Source organism: Pseudophryne corroboree, chromosome 3, assembly GCF_028390025.1.
Source record: "Pseudophryne corroboree isolate aPseCor3 chromosome 3, aPseCor3.hap2, whole genome shotgun sequence".
Taxonomy (NCBI): domain Eukaryota; kingdom Metazoa; phylum Chordata; class Amphibia; order Anura; family Myobatrachidae; genus Pseudophryne; species Pseudophryne corroboree.
This window is the reverse complement of record NC_086446.1, coordinates 342084645-342107347: the sequence shown is the minus strand read 5'-3', so window position 1 is coordinate 342107347 and position 22703 is coordinate 342084645. Positions and strand designations below refer to the sequence as shown.

The following is a 22703-nucleotide window of genomic DNA, read 5'->3' as shown; positions in this document are numbered from 1 at the left end:
CTACCATAAAGTTTAAATACATCACTAGCTCATTCGGTGGAGGGATATTTTGTCAATATTCATAATGTCGACATAAGAATGTTCACCTGGTCAGAATGTTGAAATGCTTGCAATGTCAACATTGACCAGGCCGACACTGATATGTCTGAAATGTCAACATGACTAGAATGTTGACAATATGTCTAGAGGTGACTAACCTGGTCCCACGGTCAGCCAATTACGACTTTTGGCATATCCGTATGCCCAACCCTCTCCCTAGTACCTAACCCTCATCTCCCTTCCCGAGGTCTAACCCTAACCCTCCACTCTTGGTCCGTGAAGAACATTGGAATTTCGCATTCAACGGGGGGGAAATCAAATGTTTGAAAAGTCGATAGGAAAAAACAGGCACCCAATCGACTTTTCAAACATTTGAATCCCCCCAAAAATGTCAACCTGGTCATCATACCAACAAGCTCACAGTCAAAATTTATCATGTCAACACTTATGTCGAGACCCCCCGGGTAGCCGCCCAGGATGAGCCCACCTTTCTAGTAGAATGGGCCTTCACCGATTTCAGCAATGGCAAACCTGCAGTGGAATGAGCATGCTGAATCGTACCACAGATCCAGCGCGCAATGATCTGCTTGGAAGCAGGACACCCAATCTTGTTGGGAGCATATAGGACACAGAGCCTCTGTTTTCCTAATCCAAATCGTTCTGGCGACATAATTCTTCAAAGCTCTGACCAAATCCAGAGACTTTGACTCCGCGAAGGCGTCAGTAGCCACAGGCACCACAATAGGTTGGTTCATATGGAAAGAGGAAACCACCTTCAGTAGAATTGCTGACGTGTCCTCAATTCAGCTCTATCTTCATGGAAGATCAAATAAGGGCTCTTGTGAGACAAGGCCGCTAATTCAGACACCCGCCTTGCAGATGCCAAGGCCAACAGGATGACCACTTTCCAAGTGAGGAACTTCAACTCCACCTCCTGTAAAGGTTCAAACCAATGTGACTGAAGGAATTGCAACACCGCATTCAGATCCCATGGTGCCACTGGAGGCACAAATGGAGGTTGGATGTGCAACACTCCTTTCACGAAAGTCTGAACTTCTGGAAGGGAGGCCAATGGTTTCTGAAAGAAAAATCGATAAGGCTGAAATCTGTACCTTAATTGAGCCCAACTTTAGGTCCGCATCCACACCTGTTTGTAGAAAATGGAGAAAACGTCCTAGTTGAAATTCCTCCGTAGGAGCCTTCTTGGATTAACACCAAGAAACATATTTTCTCCAAATACGATGGTAATGTTTGGCAGTTACTCCCTTCCTGGCCTGAATAAGTGTGGGAATGACTTCACTGGGAATACCCTTTTGGGCTAGGATTTGGCGTTCAACCACCATGCCGTCAAACGTAGCTGCAGTAAGTCTTGATACGCGCACGGCCCCTGCTGCAACAGGTCCTCGCGTAGAGGAAGGGGCCAGGGATCTCCTATGAGTAATTCCTGAAGATCTGGATACCAAGTACTCCTTGGCCAGTCCGGGACAGTGAGGATCGCTTGAACCTTTGTTCTTCTTATGATCTTTAGAATCTTTGGAATGAGAGGAAGCGGAGGGAATACATACACAGACTGAAACACCCAAGGTGACACCAGTGCATCCACTGCTATCGCTTGAGGGTCCCTCGACCTATAACAATATCTCTGAAGCTTCTTGTTGAACTGAGATGCCATCATGTCTATTTGAGGAACTCCCCACTGACTTGTCACTTCCGTGAAGACCTCTTGATGGAGGGCCCACTCTCCTGGATGGAGATCGTGTCTGCTGAGGAAGTCTGCTTCTCAGATGTCCACTCCTGGAATGAAGATTGCCGACAGAGCGCTTGTATGCTTTTCCGCCCAGCGGAGAACCTTTGTGGCTTCTGCCATTGCCGCTCTGCTTTTTGTTCCCCCCTGGCGGTTTATGTACGCTACCGCTGTTACATTGTCCGACTGGATCAGTACGGGCAGATTGCGAAGATGTTCCGCTTGTAGAAGGCCATTGTAAATGGCCCTTAACTTCAGAAGATTTATGTGGAGACAAGTTTCCTGGCTTGACCATCTTCCTTGGAAGTTTTCCCTCTGTGTGACTGCACCCCAGCCTCGAGAGACTTGCATCCGTGGTTACCAGGATCCAGTCCTGGATCCCGAACCTGCGCCCCTCTAGGAGGTGAGAGCTGTGCAGCCACCACAGGAGTGAGATTCTGGTCTTGGGAGACAGGATTATCCTTCGGTGCATGTGCAGGTGGGATCCGGACCACTTGTCCAACAGGTCCCACTGAAAAACTCTGGCATGGAATCTGCCAAACTGAATGGCCTCGTAAACCGCCACCATCTTCCCCAGCAACCGAGTGCATTGATGGATTGACACTCTTGCTGGTTTCAGAACTTGTTTGACCAGACTCTGAAGTTCCAGAGCCTTTTCCACTGGAAGAAAAACTCTGTAGGTCTGTGTCCAGTATCATTCCCAAAAACGACAACCGCGTCGTCGGAATCGACTGTGATTTTGGCAAGTTTAGGAGCCAACCATGTTGTTGAAGAACTGTCAGGGATAGTGCAATGTTTCGCACCAACTGGTCTCTGGATCTCGCCTTTATCAGGAGATCGTCCAAGTACGGGATAACCGTGACTCCTAGCTTGCGAAGGAGAACCATCATTTCCACCATCACTTTGGTGAAAATCCTCGGAGCCGTGGACAGACCAAACGGCAACGTCTGAAATTGGTAATGACAATCCTGAAATGCAATCCTCAGGTAAGCCTGATGCGGAGGATAAATGGGAACATGTAGGTAGGCATCCTTTATGTCCACTGATACCATAAAATCCCCTTCCTCCAGATTGGAGATCACTGCTCGGAGAGACTCCATCTTGAATTTGAATCTTCTTAGGTAGAAATTGAGGGATTTCAGATTTAGGATTGGTCTGTCCGAGCCGTCCGGCTTCGGGACCACGAACAGGCTTGAATAAAAGCCTTCTCCCTGTTGTTACGGGGGAACCATGACAATGACCTGATTGTGATACATCTTTTGTATTACGTCGTATATTACCTCCCAGTCCGGAAGAGAAGCTGGTAAGGCCGATTTGACAAATCGGCGAGGGGGAACGTCTTGAAACTCCAGTTCATATCCTTGGGATACAATCTGTAAGACCCAAGGATCCAGGTCCGAACGAAACCAGAACTGACTGAAGAGTTTGAGACGTGCCCCCACCGGTGCGGACTCCCGCATCGGAGCCCCAACGTCATGCGGTGGAACTGGCAGAAGCCTGGGAGGACTTCTGCTCCTGGGAACCCGACAAGGATGGTGATCGTTTACCTCTACCCCTTCCTTTAGTAGCAAGGAAGGAAGAACCTCGCCCCTTTCTGTATTTATTGGGCCGAAAGGACTGCATCTGATAGTGGTGCATTTTCTTTTGTTGTGGAGGAACATAAGGCAAAAAGGATGACTTACCCGCGGTAGCCGTAGATACCAAATCATCGAGGCCGTCACCAAACAAGGCCTTACCTTTATATGGTAGAGATTCCATACTTTTCTTGGAGTCAGCATCAGCATTCCATTGGTGAATCCACAATGCTCGCCTAGCTGAGACTGCCATGGCATTGGCCTTTGATCCCAAAAGGCCAATATCTCTCTAAGCTTCCTTTAGGTACGCTGCAGCGTCCTTGATATAACCCAGCGTCAAGAGGATGCTATCCCTATCCAGGGTATCTATATCAGATGACAAGTTGTCTGCCCACTTTTCAATAGCACTACTCACCCACACAGATGCAATGACAGGCCTGAGCAGCGTACCCGTGGTCGCATAAATGGACTTTAACATAGTTTCTTGCTTACGATCCGCAGGATCCTTAAGGGCTGCCGTGCCAGGTGATAGGAGAGCAACCTTTTTAGACAAACGTGATAGGGCCTTGTCTACAATGGGGGGAGGGGTGAGTCCAACTTTTCCCTATCCGTAGAGGGAAACGGATAAGCCACCGGAATCCTTTGGGAATCTGAAATTTGCTGTCAGGGCCTTCCCAGACTTTTTCAAATAGAGCGTTCAATTCATGAGAGGGAGGAAACGTTATTTCAGGTTTCTTTTCCTTGTACATACAGACCCTTTTATCAGGAACAGCAGGGTCCTCCGTGATATGTAACCATCTTTGACCGTCACAATCATGTACTGAATGCTCTTTGCCAATTTTGGATCTAATCTGGAATCACAATAGTCGACACTGAAATCAGTGTCCGTGTCGGTATCAGTGTCTGCCAACTGGGCAAAAGTACGTTTTTGTGACCCCGAGGGGTCCTGTACTTGTAATAATACATCCTCCACAGATTTCTTCCATGCTTCGGTCTGAGACTTAGACTTATCTAATCTTTTACTAATAAGAACCACATTAGCATTCAAAACATTCACCCAATCAGGAATCAGCCGTTTGTGTCCCTAATACAGCCTCCTCCAGGGGAGAGTACTAAGCCTCCGACATGTCGACACACGTTTACCAAACACCCACAGTCACACTGGGCTTATAGGAACAGACCCACAGTAAAGTCGGTCAGAGAGACACAGAGGAGATTTGCCAGCTCACAACCCAGCGCCAAAATAATGAATCTGAAAACACTAATAAAGGCCCTAGACCTGTAGCGCTTTTAAATATCAACAAAATTGCACCAAATAATACTGTGCCCCCACCCCACCCCAACCCCCCGTGCACCCCGATACTTGTCAGCAGTGTGAGGAAGGACCAGTGTCTCTGCTCCTGGAGAGAAAATGGCGCCGAGCTTAGAGTGAGCTGCGAGGAAGAAGCTCCACCCCTTTAACGGCACGCTTCTGTCCCGCTTATTTTTCTCAATAATTATACTGGAGGGGGTTAGGACAGTGCCTTGGCACTAATGTCCCCTCTTGCCAGTGAAAAATTAGGATTTTATTGCTGCCCGGGGCGCGCCATCCCCAACCCCCCCCCCCGCGCCCTGCACCCTGCATTGCTGTGTGTGTGTGGGAGCATGGCGTGCAGCGTTCCGTCCGCTGCGCTGTACCTCAGAATGCAGTCACTGAAGAAGTCTTCTTTTCTTCAGCTACTAACCTGTCTTCTGACTTCTGGCTCTGTAAGGGGGTGACGGCAGGCTGTGGGAGTGAGCATCTAGGCGTACCCAGCGATCATCACCCTCAGGAGCTAATGGTGTCCAGTCAGCCAGAAGCAGAGCCATTAAACTCACTAGAAGTTGGTCATACTTCTCTCCCCAAAGTCCCACGAAGCAGGGAAACTGCTGCCAGCAGCCTCCCTGAAAATAAAAAACCTAACATAAGTCTTTTCCAGAGAAACTCAGTAGAGCTCCCCGGTAGTGATCAAGGTAAGATGGTCAGCTTTATTGTACCGACATGTTTCGGGGCTTTACCCCGTCCTCAGGGCCATTACAACCCAAACTGAACCACAAGAGATACATATATACACAAACACTAACAAACAATCATACACAAAATGTGACTCAGCTGCTCCACAGCGCCATTCTGACCATCCGGACGCTCGGTAGCGCTCCCGCGTCGCCCTCTCGTGACGTCATCTAGCTGTGCCGGGGTCAGTCACCATGGTAACTCCAGGCCACGCTCGTTGATCACTAGGGGTTCTGTTGCAGCTCTCACTCTGCCGGCCCGTGACGTGATACGGCGGCGCGGCACAGGACGGTAACTAAGCAACCGTCTGAGCCTAAAATAAACAAATTGGAGCATAAAGTGAATAACAGAAACTTAAAAAACATACCTAAAAAGTCAAACATACAAACAAAAGAAAAGAAATACTTTACCACATTGCTCAGATAAGATGTCACAATCCGAACAATTAAATCAAGAATAGAACAGGCAAAATTATGTATACGAAGAAATAATACTCTACTTGAAAAGGGAGAGACAGTCACTGTAGATGGCTTAAAACTGTAAGAAGGAATATATCTATACTTCCTACTTATCATACTCAATAGTATGTCTACTGATATATAGACCAAAAAGCAGTCTTGCTATACAATAGTGACAAACTAACCCAAAAAGATAGCTAGTTTACAAAAAGCACTGTAAGCCGAGGTTCTCGTTCAGCCCACGGGGTGATAAGGTACCCAACTTAAATATCCACCTGGATTCACGCTGAAGGATGGCTCTATCCCTATCTCCCCCTCTCATGGTTCTAGTAACGTGATCAATGAAGATGGCTTGAATACTGGCCACCCCATGTTTAAACGCCAGGCAATGGCGGGCAAAGGGTTGGTCACTGCTGCCCTTTTCAATGCTTTTTTTATGGCACTTCTATGCAAGGCCATACGTACCCGGAACTGGCGTACGGTCTTGCCGACATAGGCAAGGCCGCACGGGCAGGTCAATAAATACACTACATAATAACTAACTTCTTCCCTGTGAGTGGATGATTAAACGGGGTGTAGTATGGTATGCCGGCGGCCGGGCTCCCGGCGACCAGCATACCGGTGCCGGGAGCCCGACCGCCGGCATACAGACAGCGTGGCGAGCGCAAATGAGCCCCTTGCGGGCACGCCACGCTATTTTATTCTCCCTCCAGAGGGGTCGTGGACCCCCACGATGGAGAAAAAGTGTCGGTATGCCGGCTGTCGGGATTCCGGCGCCGGTATACTGTGCGCCGGGATCCCGACAGTCGGCATACTGAAGACCACCCGATTAAACGTGCCACCTGTCATAAGGGTGTTACAGGTGGCACACCCTAAGCATTTGAAATAGCCCAATTTAGCTCTTAAAAAATGTGTATTTTGTGTGCTTGTCAGGCGTGCAACATCCAATTTAACTATATGATCACCGATATTCCTAACCCTCGTGTGACTAGGTAGAAGTGAAGTATGGGCTAAAGATGACAGGGCACCCTCTGTTTGTATGATGGGCCACAAAGATTTAGCCTTACGTATCCTCCTGTTAGTTGCTACTGTATATCTATTGACCCAAGGGAGCCTGGGGCTAACTACCTTCTGTTGCCTATCTGAAGGATTTAAGGCCTGTGTTCGTGAAACTTTAAGGGCCCTGGATTTTGCTTGTTCCAGTTCACCTAAGGGATAACCTCGTTCTGCGAAATTGGCTTGCATTTTATCCAGAGCTACCCTAGTCTCCTCTGGTTTTGAGGTAATGCGTCGCATGAACTGGGAGAAAGGTAAGCCCCTACGTAATGTGTCAGGGTGAAAACTGCGATAATCAAGGAGCATATTTCTGTCTTCTTGGTAAATAAAGAGGTTGACAAATTACCATTCCTGACTGTGATGGTCACATCAAGATAGTTGATGCAATGACATATGTAAATTGTACTGGATGTTGCGTCAAATTATGCTCCTCCCACAAAGAAATTAAGTCCTCCCTGGACCCCTGCCAGAATACAATCAGGTCATCAATGTACCTTCTGAAATATAACACTTGGGACTTAATCACTGGATCGAGGCATCCTCATTGATCACGTTCCTAGAACCATGAGAGGGGGAGATAGGGATAGAGCCCTCCTTCAGCGTGAATCCAGGTGGATATTTAAGTTGGGTACCTTATCACCCCGTGGGCTGAACGAGAACCTCGGCTTACAGTGCTTTTTGTAAACTAGCTATCTTTTTGGGTTAGTTTGTCACTATTATATAGCAAGACTGCTGTTTGGTCTATATATCAGTAGACATACTATTGAGTATGATAAGTAGGAAGTATAGATATATTCCTTCCTATAGTTTAAGCCATCTACAGTGACTGTCTCTCCCTTTTCAAGTAGAGTATCATTTCTTCGTATACATAATTTTGCCTGTTCTACTCTTGATTTAATTGTTCGGATTGTGACATCTTATCTGAGCAATGTGGTAGAGTATTTCTTTTCTTTTGTTTGTATGTTTGACTTTTTAGGTATGTTTTTTAAGTTTCTGTTATTCACTTTATGCTCCAATTTGTGTATTTTAGGCTCAGACGGTTGCTTAGTTACCGTCCTGCGACGCGGTATGACGTCACGGGCCGGCAGCGTGAGACCTGCAACAGAACCCCCCTAGTGATCAACGAGCGTGGCCTGGAGTTACCATGGTGACTGACCCCGGCACAGCTAGATGACGTCACGAGAGGGCGACGCGGGAGCGCTACCGAGCGTCCGGATGGTCAGAATGGCGCTGTGGAGCAGGTGAGTCACATTTTGTGTATGATTGTTTGTTAGTGTTTGTGTATATATGTACCTCTTTGTGGTTCAGTTTGGGTTGTAATGGCCCTGAGGACGGGATAAAGCCCCGAAACATGTCGATACAATAAAGCTGACCATCTTACCTTGATCATGAAGACTGCCTGAGTGCCGCCTTTTTTCCATATCCATGAATAGCGGTTACATACCCCTGGGAGGTCACCGCAGCACGTATTTACTTTAAGAGGAGTGCCGGGACTATTGTATTATATATATATATATATATATATATATATATATATATATATATACATACATACATACATACACACACACACACACACACACACACACACACATATATATATATATATATATATATATATAGAAGGGAAGGTAGAGGCACTCTCCAGAATTTGTAAATATGCAAAAAGGTAATTTATTATACTATACGTTACATAGTCCACTTGAATAGTGTCCTTAATGAATCCTCAAGCGCTTTCGGCCCATAGAGGGCCTTCCTCAGGAGGCTGTGTACAATAATTCCATCAGATCATAAGACCAAACAACAGGTCTACCCAGACATCCAGCAGTATACTGGGTTATGCCTGACAGGCTCTATATACACCTATGTTCAATTAAAATTTGGCGCCAAAGACGCCCCCAATATGACCTCATATCAATGCGACATAATTCTATATATAACAATCTTAAACTATCAATACAAAAACTGTGCAAAGTCTTCCCAAACGGGAAGGAATAATGTGGGGCACACTCACACTCACACTCAATAGCCAGGATCAGTACTACGTATTCAGGCGGGTCCCGCCGGTCGTATCCGGTGATCGTGAACACGGACTGTTCACAGCAGCTGAGTACGGAGGGAAGGTAATGGCGTGCGTAGCTAAGCAACGGAACATACTTCCCGTCTGTGAAGCGCACGCGTCACAATGACGGAAGTATAGCTGAACCGCACGGCGCGCAAACCGGAAGTCTCCCCGTCTGAGCAAGAACGTTCAGCTCGCCATATACAAGGCAAACCTATATGGGCACATTCCGCAACAAAAATCTATATTTATATATCCATGCTAGACAAAAGGGTCCTAGCTAATTGAGTGTGCACCCCACATCTCCGGTGTCAAGAGCCAATCGGCTGCAGATAAACATATCCCCAAATAATAAAGCAATAAAGAGGAAAAATAAAACATGACAAAACAAGAAAAAACATACACTGTGGCCACCAATTAGGCGGGCAGGTACGACCATTCTCTATTTATGCAAAAGGTTTATAAATGTATCAAACTTCACAAAAAGGTGAAGGAAGGTCTTACAACACCATCCATAGGTGGCCACAGTCCACCAATAATAAATAAAAAAGTCAACATGCATAGTTAAAATACTCTAGTTGACCTACACTGCACACTCAGTGCAGATATAGATCTCCATAGGGCAAATCTATCAAATTAGGTCAAGGATACAACCTCATGAAATATACATATATGTATGTGCGTGTCGGTCAGAATATCACTCTAATAGCATAGGGGGTACGCTTAAAAAAGAACGGGTAGTAGGGGTATGATTGCATTATCAGAGTCTCCATTCCTCACTTAAGATTGTTATATATAGAATTATGTCGCATTGATATGAGGTCATATTGGGGGCGTCTTTGGCGCCAAATTTTAATTGAACATAGGTGTATATAGAGCCTGTCAGGCATAACCCAGTATACTGCTGGATGTCTGGGTAGACCTGTTGTTTGGTCTTATGATCTGATGGAATTATATTGTACACAGCCTCCTGAGGAAGGCCCTCTATGGGCCGAAAGCGCTTGAGGATTCATTAAGGACACTATTCAAGTGGTCTATGCAACGTATAGTATAATAAATTACCTTTTTGCATATTTACAAATTCTGGAGAGTGCCTCTACCTTCCTTTCTATAATTAGAATGCTTTGCATTTGGAGTGATCACCCCAGTCGTTGATTTTTCTAAAGATGTGAGTGCGACCATCACTGGAAATATATAAGGATTCAGTTTTGTCATAAACTGCCTTCTGGTTGGACACCCATCACCTGTTCTTCATTTTTTACTAGTCTCCTGGGATATCCCTGGCCGTATGATTGGGCTTTACAGCAGTTTTTCTTCCCCTTTTACTATGGAGTTGTAGATGCTCTACGATTCATGTTTTATTGAAAATAATTTTTTTGTATGTTTTTTTTTTTTTGTGTGTGTCGGTCAGATGATTCAGTGTCGTCCCACAGTGTTTTAAGGTTTCTTGGTTTGATATATGTGATCTTGTTTGGTTGTAATTGTATAAGGAAATTGTGCTCTGGGGCTATATTGCACAGCTCAGCTTCCCCAGCCGCTGTGCTGTGCTTTACTATTGAGAATGACCCAATCGGGTACTCTTTCCTTTGACGAAGGTCTTCTCTTTGCAGCCGAGAATCAATTAGTATCATTAACAGATGATGATGCAGAGAAAGTGTATTTCGATCATTTTGAATTCACAACCTTACCCGCTGAGAAATCTATTGATCTATTTCATAGAATTATACGTTTGAAACGTCGTGAGGTTGAGCTTACGCTCCATGGTCAGTTTCTGTCCGAATATCACCGCTCCAAAAAAATACCACGTGGGTTTCGGGTGAGCAATACTCCCACCATTGGAAGAACTAATGCAGTTTTCTGCACTAAGTGGTGTGGAGTACTAAATAAGTGCTCACTCGACCTCATTTTATTGGTCATTGAAGAGGTTGGCCTGGAGCTGGTTAAAATTCGTGAAGAAATTGCTAAGTTTGAAAAAACCCATCACCAGGCTTTAAAAGCTGATAAGACAGATACATGGTGTGATAAGATTCAGACACAGGTTGACTCATTTAAGGATGAACTAGTAACATTCAAAAGGAAAAAGCTACAGGCTGTGAATCATGACTATGCTACCCATCAGGTATACAGATGGTTAACAGGTGGAACAGGCAATTCTAGACGGTTTAGACAGAATAGACCTTTTCGCAATAGATACCAACTGAGTGCAGATTCATCCACATCACATTCAGCCTCAGACTCTGACTCCCTGGGAACTAGACCTCCAAGTGGTTTTTTAGGCAGAGGCAGACAAGTAGCAGCGGCAAAAAACCGAGTAGAAACAGAAGACCTCACCCAAGGAGGGGCGGCTTCAAAGAGAAGCGGGAGAAGGAAGAAGGATTAACTAGTATTTTTAATCTTTCTGATCATAAACTTACTATGAATGAGACTTCACTTTTGGCCCTTGGTTTATCATTTGTGCCGACAGCAAGACATGATGATTTTAACCTAGCGGTTGACCAATATAAATTTGGTCGTAAGCTAAGGTTGAGGGAATTCTTTAGTGATAAAACGGGGAACCTAGGGGCTGAAATGACTCGATCCTCTGTTTTGAAGAAACCTAGTGTTTTTGATCCACCGACCTGTAGCCCTAGTATACGTACATTCCTGAGAATGACTGAGAATGATTTTAATAACATGCCTGATAGGACATTTGGTAACTTGACGCCTGAACAACGCAAGTCCTTGAATGACCTACGTACCAATGATGGGATTGTTATCAGGCCCGCCGATAAAGGCGGGGCCGTGGTCATTCAGAACTTCAAAGATTATGACGTGGAGGTCAGGCGCCAGTTATCTGATGTAGGTACCTATACCAAATGTGATGTCAATCCGATGCCACTCATTAAAAAGAAGGTTGACTCTCTGGTTGATGGATCGGTCTGCCAGGGGTGGCTGACTGAGCAAATATCCCTCTTCTTGAAGGTGGAACACCCTATCTGCCCAATGCTTTACACCTTGCCCAAGGTTCATAAATCCTTGGTTAGCCCCCCGGGCAGACCGATCATATCAGCCAGGGGGTCCCTCTTACAACCTCTAGCGATGTTTGTAGACTCCTTTTTACAGGAATTAATCCCATTTATCCCAAGTTACTTGAAAGATACAGGGGATTTTTTAACTAAAATCCTGGAACTTGGAGATATTGATGAGGGAATTATGTTGGTGACACTTGATGTGTCGTCACTATATACCATAATTCCCCACGGTTTGGGCCTCGAAGCAGTAAGGGATTTACTTATCTCAGTGGGCACATTGACAATCCCCATTGAGGGGCTGTTGGAATTTTTGGAATTGATCTTGACGAATAATCACTTTATGTATCAGGGTGACTACTATATACAGTGCTCGGGAACGGCTATGGGGTCCAACGTGGCCCCCATGTATGCAGGCATTTTTATGCACCAATATGAGACGACCAATATCTTACCCACATACGGCAGCAAAATTATTTATTATAAACGTTTTATTGATGATATATTTATGCTGTGGGACGGCACTGAGTCTGAATTCAATAGTATGTTGGAACATTTAAACAATTTGGATTCCACAGTACGTTTTACTGGCCATATTAGTGGGGACTCCATTAATTTTTTGGATCTTACCATTTTTCGTAATGGGACTAAATTGGGTACCACCTTATATAGAAAGGAGACAGATCGAACGATCTTGCATGCTACGAGTAACCATCCACCGGCACTTAGGTCAAGCCTACCCATTTCCCAGTTTATGCGAGTACTGAGGAACAACACCAATCCAGCAATTGCAGAGACACAAATCTTGGAGATGAAAACCCGTTTCTTGGAGAGGGGGTACAAAAAAAGCACGATTAATAACTGCCTGGCGAAGGCACGGTTAAAATGCATACAGTCTGAACCACCAAAAGAGGCACGAATGATATATGTCACACAATTTGATGGTAAATCAACCAACATTGGAACATCATTAAGACGACACTGGCCAATATTAAAGTCTGACCCTAAATTGAAGGGACTGTTTGAACAACCGCCTATGATGGCTTATAGACGTGGCCGTAATCTAAAGCAGCTTCTCATGCACCCAGCAAAACAGCCTACCAACGAAGAAGGTGGTTGGTTAAAAACACAAAAGAAGGGATGTGTGAAATGCCTGGGATGTGTGACGTGTCGCTCCATGCTGGTTGGGGATAAATTCCCGCATCCCCGAAGTGGGAAAATGATTGGCATCAGATTTCGGTTGCATTGCCGACTTGATCATGTAATTTATATGTTGCTCTGCCCGTGTGGCCTCCCGTATGTGGGGATGACCACATGTACTTTTAGGGAGAGGATGGCGAACCACCGGAGCTCTATTCACAAAGCACTGTTGACAGGACAGACTGACAAACCGGCTGCCCAGCACTTTCTGACAGCAGGACATCAAGTGGCATCTCTGAAGTGCCGGATTATCGACTGGGTCCCGATGCCTAAGAGGGGTGGGGACCGATCACTCCTATTAAAAAAGCTGGAAGCAAGGTGGATTCACAGACTGGGCTCAGTGTCTCCCTACGGACTTAATGAATCTAATCCTCTAAATCTTTTTTTGCGGTGAGGAATGGAGACTCTGATAATGCAATCATACCCCTACTACCCGTTCTTTTTTAAGGGTACCCCCTATGCTATTAGAGTGATATTCTGACCGACACGCATATACATATATGTATATTTCATGAGGTTGTATCCTTGACCTAATTTGATAGATTTGCCCTATGGAGATCTATATCTGCACTGAGTGTGCAGTGTAGGTCAACTAGAGTATTTTAACTATGCATGTTGACTTTTTTATTTATTATTGGTGGACTGTGGCCACCTATGGATGGTGTTGTAAGACCTTCCTTCACCTTTTTGTGAAGTTTGATACATTTATAAACCTTTTGCATAAATAGAGAATGGTCGTACCTGCCCGCCTAATTGATGGCCACAGTGTATGTTTTTTCTTGTTTTGTCATGTTTTATTTTTCCTCTTTATTGCTTTATTATTTGGGGATATGTTTATCTGCAGCCGATTGGCTCTTGACACCGGAGATGTGGGGTGCACACTCAATTAGCTAGGACCCTTTTGTCTAGCATGGATATATAAATATAGATTTTTGTTGCGGAATGTGCCCATATAGGTTTGCCTTGTATATGGCGAGCTGAACGTTCTTGCTCAGACGGGGAGACTTCCGGTTTGCGCGCCGTGCGGTTCAGCTATATTTCCGTCATTGTGACGCGTGCGCTTCACAGACGGGAAGTATGTTCCGTTGCTTAGCTACGCACGCCATTACCTTCCCTCCGTACTCAGCTGCTGTGAACAGTCCATGTTCACGATCACCGGATACGACCGGCGGGACCCGCCTGAATACGTAGTACTGATCCTGGCTATTGAGTGTGAGTGTGCCCCACATTATTCCTTCCCGTTTGGGAAGACTTTGCACAGTTTTTGTATTGATAGTTTAAGATTGTTATATATAGAATTATGTCGCATTGATATGAGGTTATATTGGGGGCGTCTTTGGCGCCAAATTTTAATTGAACATAGGTGTATATAGAGCCTGTCAGGCATAACCCAGTATACTGCTGGATGTCTGGGTAGACCTGTTGTTTGGTCTTATGATCTGATGGAATTATTGTACACAGCCTCCTGAGGAAGGCCCTCTATGGGCCGAAAGCGCTTGAGGATTCATTAAGGACACTATTCAAGTGGACTATGTAACGTATAGTATAATAAATTACCTTTTTGCATATTTACAAATTCTGGAGAGTGCCTCTACCTTCCTTTCTATAATTAGAATGCTTTGCATTTGGAGTGATCACCCCAGTCGTTGATTTTTCTGAAGATGTGAGTGCGACCATCACTGGAAATAAATATATATATATATATATATATATATATATATATATATATATATATATATACACACACACACACACAAACACGAATATACACACACACTGCTCAAAAAAATAAAGGGAACACTAAAATAACACATCCTAGATCTGAATGAATGAAATATTCTTATTAAGTACTTTGTTCTTTACATAGTTGAATGTGCTGACGACATAATCACACAAAAATGATCAATGGAAATCAAATTTATTAACCCATGGATGTCTGGATTTGGAGTCACACTCAAAATGAAAGTGGAAAAATACACTACAGGCTGATCCAACTTTGATGTAATGTCCTTAAAACAAGTCAAAATGAGGTTCAGTAGTGTGTGTGGCCTCCACGTGCCTGTATGACCTCCCTACAATGCCTGGGCATGCTCCTGATGAGGTGGCAGATGGTCTCCTGAGGGATCTCCTCCCAGACCTGGACTAAAGCATCCACCAACTCCTGGACAGTGTGTGGTTGGTGGATGGAGCAAGACATGATGTCCCAGATGTGCTCAATTGGATTCAGGTCTGGGGAACGGGCGGGCCAGTCCACAGCATCAATGCCTTCGTCTTGCAGGAACTGCTGACACACTCCAGCCACATGAGGTCTAGCATTGTCTTGCATTAGGAGGAACCCAGGGCCAACCGCACCAGCATATGGTCCCACAAAGGGTCTGAGGATCTCATCTCGGTACCTAATGGCAGTCAGGCTACCTCTGGCGAGCACATGGAGGACTGTGCGGCCCCCCAAAGGAATGCCACCCCACACCATTACTGACCCACTGCCAAACCTGTCATGCTGGAGGATGTTGCAGGCAGCAGAACGTTCTCCTTGGTGTCTTCAGACTATCACGTCTGTCACATGTGCTGTGAGAACCTGCTTTCATCTGTGAAGAGCACAGGGCGCCAGTGGCGAATTTGCCAATCTTGGTGTTCTCTGGCAAATGCCAAACGTCCTGCACGGTGTTGGGCTGTAAGCACAACCCCCACCTGTGGACGTCGGGCCCTCATACCACCCTCATGGAGTCTGTTTCTGATCGTTTGAGTAGACACATGCACATTTGTGGCTTGCTGGAGGTCATTTTGCAGGGCTCTGGCAGTGCTCCTCCTGTTCCTCCTTGCACAAAGGCGGAGGTAGCTGCCCTGCTGCTGGGGTTGTTGCCCTCCTACGGCCTCCTCCACGTCTCCTGATGTACTGGCCTGTCTCCTGGTAGCGCCTCCATGCTCTGGACACTACGCTGACAGACACAGCAAACCTTCTTGCTACAGCTCTCATTGATGTGCCATCCTGGATGAGCTGCACTACCTGAGCCACTTGTGTGGGTTGTAGACTCCGTCTCATGCTACCACTAGAGTGAAAGCACCGCCAGCTTTCAAAAGTGACCAAAACATCAGCCAGAAAGCATAGATGCTGAGAAGTGGTCTGTGGTCACCACCTGCAGAACAACTCCTTTATTGAGGGTGTCTTGCTAATTGCCTATAATCCCCACCTGTTGTCTATTCCATTTGCACAACAGCATATGAAATTGATTGTCAATCAGTGTTGTTTCCTAAGTGGACAGTTTGATTTCACAGAAGTGTGATTGACTTGGAGTTACATTGTGTTGTTTAAGTGTTCCCTTTATTTTTTTTTAGCAGTATATATATATATATATATATATTGTAACACTGTAGGGGTGCAAGGTGCCTTTTCCTGGGGAATATGGCAGCACGCAGCAGCTGAGGAACAACACAAGTCCAGTTTCTGGTACAACTGACCCCGGCCAGTTTTATTGAAACAGAAAATAAAACAAACCCCAAAATAAAAATACCTTGCCTGTCCGGCACTAACTAAACATAAGATGTTCCTAACTGTCACTAAACAAAACACAGAGTTCTTCAGTACATACTGTATAGCTTACTTGCATCAGAAAGCGTGTCTCTCACACACAGATCCTGCAGCCTTCCCAGGCAGTCTGCCCATACTAATCAGGTTAGAAGCACTATATCACTCTTACACAGCTGAAACCCTGATTAGCCCTCTGTGAGGCCAAAGACCCGAACTGGGCCCAATGTCTAGAACTCGCCTTATCTCTCTCTCAGAGCCTTTACCCAGCTTTTACAGCAAACTGAAAAGGTTCAGACAAAACAAAAAGCATTTTTCCTAGAAGTTAACATTTTCTAAAACATGTAAGACAAGAACCTGGGACAAATATACCTGCCCTCAAACACTATCCCAGTGTTCTTGTCACATATCCCCCTCCCCTGTTTCGACCTAGGGGCCGGAACACTTGTAGCCCCCAAACAGAAGATGCGAGACAATGCATCTGCGTTGGCCAATTGTGTTCCCGGTCTATGTTCGACAGTAAACTTAAAGTCCTGCAACGCTAGAAACCATCTAGTTACACGAGCATTCTTGCCTCTATTTACATACATCCATTTTAAAGGGGCATGGTCTGTCACTAGTCTGAATTGTCTACCCAAGAGGTAATATCTCAAGGTATCTAGTGCCCACTTAATGGCCAAAGCCTCCTTTTCCACAATGGCATACCTTTTTTCATGCTCATTGAGTTTCCTACTCAAATAAATGATAGGGTGTTCGTCCCCATCTCTGGTTTGGGACAGCACAGCACCTATCCCTACCTCTGAGGCATCTGTCTGTACCACAAATTCTTTTGAAAAATCTGGTGTTATCAACACCGGTTGTGAACACAAAGCCACTTTTAATGCTTGGAACGCCTTTTCTGCATCAGGGTTCCATTTCACCACATTTGACTGCTTCCCTTTGGTAAGGTCTGACAACGGCACCGCTGTGGTCGCAAAATTAGGAATAAACCGTCTATAGTACCCAGTAATTCCCAAAAAAGCCCTTACCTGTTTTTTATTCACTGGACGAGGCCAGTTTTGAATAGCATCAACTTTATTCAATTGGGGCCTAATCAGACCTCTGCCTATGGTGAAGCCCAAGTATTTGACCTCCTCCATTGCGAGGCAGCACTTCTTTGGGTTAGCAGTTAACCCTGCCTCTCTGATTGAGTCCAGTACTGCTTGTACTTTAACCAAATGTGACCCCCAGTCTGTACTGTGAATTACCACATCATCCAAATAGGCAGCTGCATATTTTCTATGGGGCCTCAAAATTTTATCCATCGCCCGTTGAAAGGTTGCTGGAGCCCCATGCAACCCAAAGGGTAACATCTTATACTGGTACAGCCCCTCCGGAACCGAAAAGGCTGTTTTTTCTTTGGCGCTATCAGATAAAGGTATTTGCCAGTAACCTTTGGTCAGGTCCAATGTGGTGAGAAACCTGGCTGTTCCCAGCCTTTCTACAAGCTCATCCACACGGGGCATGGGGTATGCGTCAAACTTGGACACCTCATTTAACTTACGAAAGTCATTACAGAAGCGTATGCTACCGTCGGGCTTCGGGATGAGCACTATGGGACTGGACCACTCACTGTTAGACTCCTCTATGACTCCAAGTTCTAACATGGTTTTAACTTCCTTAGAAATAGCTTCTCGCTGAGCTTCAGGAATCCTATATGGCTTTAAATGAACCCTGACCCCTGGTTCTGTGACAATGTCATGTTTTATTATGGTCGTTCGGCCAGGCAGCTCTGAAAATACCTCCCTATTTTGGATGAGAAATTCTTTAACCTGATTGTTCTGATCAGCTGATAATGTCTCTGACACCTTCACTGCGGGAAGCAACCGGGGTGAAGACACCGAAGGGCAAGGCTCCGCTGACAGAGACAACCTATCTTTCCAGGGTTTGATTAAGTTAACATGGTAGATCTGTTCGGGTTTTCTCTTTCCCGGCTGGTATACTTTGTAATTAACCTCATTCACTTTTTCCCTAATCTCAAATGGACCCTGCCATTTAGCTAGGAATTTGCTTTCCACAGTGGGTACCAAAACAAGAACTCTATCTCCAGGAGCAAATTCCCGTATCTTGGCACTCCGGTTATAGACCCTCTGTTGAGCACTTTGGGCCTGTTCCATGTGCTCTCTGACAACAGGTACCACGGCTGCAATCCTATCCTGCATTTGTGTTACATGCTCAATAACGCTTCTATAAGGAGTGGGCTGTCCTTCCCACGTCTCTTTGGCAACATCCAACAGCCCTCTGGGGTGTCTACCATACAACAAATCAAATGGAGAAAACCCCGTAGAGGACTGAGGAACTTCTCTGATGGCCATTAACAAGTAGGGCAACAAACAATCCCAGTTTTTCCCATCTCTCTCAACAACCTTTTTTAACATACTTTTTAATGTTTTATTAAACCTTTCCACCAACCCGTCAGTTTGGGGATGGTAGATGGACGTCCTGAGGTGAGTGACCTTAAATAACTTGCACAATTCTTTCATGATCCTTGACATAAATGGAGTACCTTGGTCAGTCAAAATTTCTTTTGGTATTCCCACTCTACTAAATACCTGCACCAGCTCCCTAGCTATCGCCTTGGTTGTGATAGTGCGTAAAGGGACAGCCTCAGGATATCGAGTGGCATAGTCCATAATTACCAGGATATACTGATGGCCCCGAGCAGACTTTAACAAGGGCCCCACGAGATCCATGGCTATTCTGTCAAACGGGACCTCTATAATAGGCATGGGAACTAGTGGGCTCCTGAAATGGGGTCTAGGGGCATGATACTGGCATTCAGGACAGGAAGAACAATATTCAGACACTTCTTTATAAACCCCTGGCCAAAAGAACCTTTGTAAAACTCAGTGGTTTTTTCTGCCCCTAAATGTCCTGCGGTAACGTGACTATGAGCTAAATCTAGTACCGTTCTCCGATAAGGCTGGGGAACTACCAGCTGTTCCACCACATCCTCACCCCTTTTGACAATGTGGTACAAGAGCTCATTACAGATGGCCATGTGGGGATACGTAACCCTGTCACCTGGTACCACAGGTTCCCCATTAACAATCTTAACATTCTCTCTAGCCTTTATTAAGGTAGGATCCTTTAACTGTTCAGACGCAAACAGATCCTTCTTTACCTCCAGGTCAGGCACGCTTTCAGTTCTAACTACTATGTCTCTGTTCCCGGCAAGAGGGTCCTCACTGGACTCCCCATCAGTCACTTCCCCAGCCAAACTAGCAAAAGGCAAAGGGCCAGAAAGTTCCGAAGACCCACGTACATCCATAAAATCACCGGTATTATCAACTGGCTTTTTACTTCTCACATCTGTTGATAACCGTGATTCCCACAGTTTCCAAAAATGAGGAAAATCCCTCCCTATTATGGCCTCATGCACCAAGGTAGGGACCAGTCCCACTTTAACCATTGCTGACCCACAACAAGTTTCTATATTCACCTCAGCAGTGGCATAATGTTGGGTATCCCCATGTATGCAAGTTACCCCAATAGGTATTTGCTGGACCTTTAAGGGGTTCACTAACCCAGCTTTCACGAGGGTAACTAAACTTCCTGAATCTAGCAAGGCCTCTACCCGGTTACCTTCTAAGAACACATCACACATTTGTTTTTCCAGCTCAGGTGAAGGTACCACAGTACAGGCTAACCTAGCAAAGAAAGACATTCTGCGACATTCAAAGGCAGCATCACATTGCATGGGTTCTTGCGTGACTGGGCAATTGGCAATAACATGACCTGGCATACCACACCTAAAACATTTAACCACACGATTATCAACCCATTTGGGCAGCATAGACCGTTCTAGCCCCATTGGCCTGTTTCCAGGGCCAGTGTTTACAGTCTCTCCAGCCTTGCGTTCTCTTAACCGCCCAGCAACGTTTTCCCACGGAACAGTCTTACCAGTCTTTACTGAAGGGCGCTGTCGAGGATCTATGGGTTGCTGGGTGGTCATCAGTAGTTCCTCTGCTGCCAAATACCTCTCTACCATGTCCACTAATTGGTCAGCAGTACCCGGGTTTCCATGGCTCACCCACTTGCGCAGGACCATGGGCAAAGATCTCAAGTAGCGGTCCATGACGACTCTTTCCACCATCTGGGGACCAGTTAATGTCTCTGGCTGTAGCCATTTTTTTGTTAGCTGAATAAGGTCGTGCATCTGGGAGCGCGGAGGCTTCTCCATGGCGTACAGCCAACGGTGCACCCGTTGTGCTCGTACTGACAGCGTGACTCCCAGGCGGGTCAGGATCTCAGTCTTTAGTTTATCATAGTCCCGAGCCTCAGCAGGGCTTAAATCAAAGTAAGCTTTTTGGGGCTCACCTGACAGGAAAGGTGCCAGCAGACTGGCCCACTGTGCTTTCGGCCAGTTCTCACGCTCGGCAGTCCTTTCAAACGTGGTCAGATAGGCCTCCACATCATCAGCCTCTGTCATTTTCTGCAGGAAGTGACTGGCTCGTATAGAACTAGAGCTGGTTGGAGCACTGACGGCCACATCTCCAACCCGAGCTGCAAGTCTCTGCACCACTTCTGCTAAGGCCTCTCTATCCTGACGCTGTTGCCTGTAAAGTTCATCAACAACTGCCTGCTGTTGTCTCTTATTTTCCTCCATTGCCACCTGCTGCTGTCTGTTGGCCTCCTGCTGTAGTCTCCAATTTTCCTCCATTGCCACCTGCTGCTGTCGGTTGGCCTCCTGCTGAGCCGCTGTAGCTTGCAGCAAGGCTTTAAGCAGATCCTCCATGTCAACAGATTTTTCAGGCGGCTTTGCAGCTGCTTTCACCCAGGACATATATCAAACCCTCAGGGGTGAGTCTCAGTAACTTCACACTGGGCTGTATCTGCATAAACCACCGTTTTCTGCAGGCCTCACAAAGCTGCTGCTTTCACTTATGCGCAGAACGGCCTGCTCGCATTCTCCACCAAGTTGTAACACTGTAGGGGTGCAAGGTGCCTTTTCCTGGGGAATATGGCAGCACGCAGCAGCTGAGGAACAACACAAGTCCAGTTTCTGGTACAACTGACCCCGGCCAGTTTTATTGAAACAGAAAATAAAACAAACCCCAAAATAAAAATACCTTGCCTGTCCGGCACTAACTAAACATAAGATGTTCCTAACTGTCACTAAACAAAACACAGAGTTCTTCAGTACATACTGTATAGCTTACTTGCATCAGAAAGCGTGTCTCTCACACACAGATCCTGCAGCCTTCCCAGGCAGTCTGCCCATACTAATCAGGTTAGAAGCACTATATCACTCTTACACAGCTGAAACCCTGATTAGCCCTCTGTGAGGCCAAAGACCCGAACTGGGCCCAATGTCTAGAACTCGCCTTATCTCTCTCTCAGAGCCTTTACCCAGCTTTTACAGCAAACTGAAAAGGTTCAGACAAAACAAAAAGCATTTTTCCTAGAAGTTAACATTTTCTAAAACATGTAAGACAAGAACCTGGGACAAATATACCTGCCCTCAAACACTATCCCAGTGTTCTTGTCACAATATATATATATATATATAGATATATATATATATATATATATATATATATATATATATAGATATAGATAGATATATATATATATATATATATATATATATATAGATATAGATAGATAGATATATATATATATATATAGATATAGATAGATATATATATATATATATATATATATATATATATAGATAGAGATAGATATATATAGATATATATAGATAGAGATATATATATATATATATATATATATATATATAGAGATATATATATATATATATATATATATATAGAGATATATATATATATATATATAGATATATATATATATATATATATATATATATATATATATAGAGATATATATATATATATATATATATATATAGAGATATATATATAGAGATATATATATATATATATATATATATATGTTGGTGGGGTAGCCCGGCACTCGCTGGATGCTGTAAAGGACCTGG

The 22703-nt window shown here is 45.0% G+C and overlaps 1 protein-coding gene across 2 annotated transcripts in view; it reads right to left on the bottom strand.

The window, feature by feature from the left end:
- Nucleotides 1–22703, bottom strand: part of MRPL45 (mitochondrial ribosomal protein L45) — a 101208-nt gene that overhangs the window by 3656 nt on the left and 74849 nt on the right. The gene's annotated exons all lie outside the window — the stretch shown is intronic.